The sequence below is a fragment of the Arachis ipaensis genome, chromosome B09, assembly GCF_000816755.2.
Source record: "Arachis ipaensis cultivar K30076 chromosome B09, Araip1.1, whole genome shotgun sequence".
NCBI classification, from domain to species: Eukaryota; Viridiplantae; Streptophyta; class Magnoliopsida; order Fabales; family Fabaceae; genus Arachis; species Arachis ipaensis.
The window spans coordinates 141153307-141154653 of NC_029793.2; positions in this window are offsets into that span (position 1 = coordinate 141153307).

The following is a 1347-nucleotide window of genomic DNA, read 5'->3' on the forward strand; positions in this document are numbered from 1 at the left end:
CATATATATTAATCTCCAAGAAATATAAACATACAAAAGCGATGCCAAAGTAACAATTTTATAATTTCTTTTATATATCGTGTATCAAGTATGGTTTTTATACGTTGGAAGAAAAAGCTGAAAGCTCCATAAAATAGAGTCTTAATATACATTTAAGCAATTTTACATTTAAGTTCAGCCAAATTATTTAGTTTACTCTATAGAGCTTCATCTTTTTCTTCTTTCATCTCTTTCTTTTGCTACTTTTTCTTTTTCTTCTTCTCTTTTTTCTTAATTTTTTTTATTATCATCATCGCACCACCATCATACCACCACATTCATCTTCTCTTCCTCCTGCATGGAAGAAAAAGCTCCATAAAATAGAGTCTTAATATACATTTAAGCAATTTTACATTTAAGTTCAGCCAAATTATTTAGTTTACTCTATAGAGCTTCATCTTTTTCTTCTTTCATCTCTTTCTTTTGCTACTTTTTCTTTTTCTTTTTTCTGGTGATCGAATGAATATTATCAAAATGAAACTATTGTATAATACCAAATGAATCGAAAATGGTCCATTATATAAATTCGAATTCAGAAACACGAAACACTCGAATGAACCGAAAATTAGTTCAAAACGACATCATTGTATAATACTAAATGAATCGGAAATTGTCCATTATATAAATTCGAATTCGATGATAACGATTACGACAATGACGATACCTATTAGAAGTAAACAATGACGATAATGATGATGATGATGGAGAAAAAGGATGAAAATGAAGGAGGAGACGAAATTCCAATAGGAGGACGAAGAAGAGGAAGAGGAAGAAGTGTTGTTAGTGACGACGGTAACGAAATTAAAAAATAATAAAAAAGGAGAAGAAAATTGAAAATAGAAGAAGAAGAAGTAACATCCGGAGTGTAGACAAAGAAGAAGAAGCGTGAATTTAAAAGAAGAAGAAGAAGAAGAAACAGCGTAAAAGAAGGAGAAAATAAGAAAAAAAACGCTTAATTCAAATCACTTGGATAAATTTTGATATAAAATTATTTGGATGTGGATAATTATTCCATGAAATATATATATAATAGGTTCTCATACCTATTAAAAAAATAATTATACATTAAAATCAACCATTAAAATTAGTTATTATATATTTTAATATAATTATTGTATAATTTAACTTATATTTAATATTAGTGATTAATTTTAATATATATCTAGGCATCTAGCATAATTAATAAAAAAAGTAGGTTCTCATAAAAAAATTACGCCTACATTAATTAATATTAAGAGCTTCCCCTTCACGGAATGAATGGTGAGTACAAATTAATTAGGGCGGCTCCGCCCGTATTAATTCACCGGA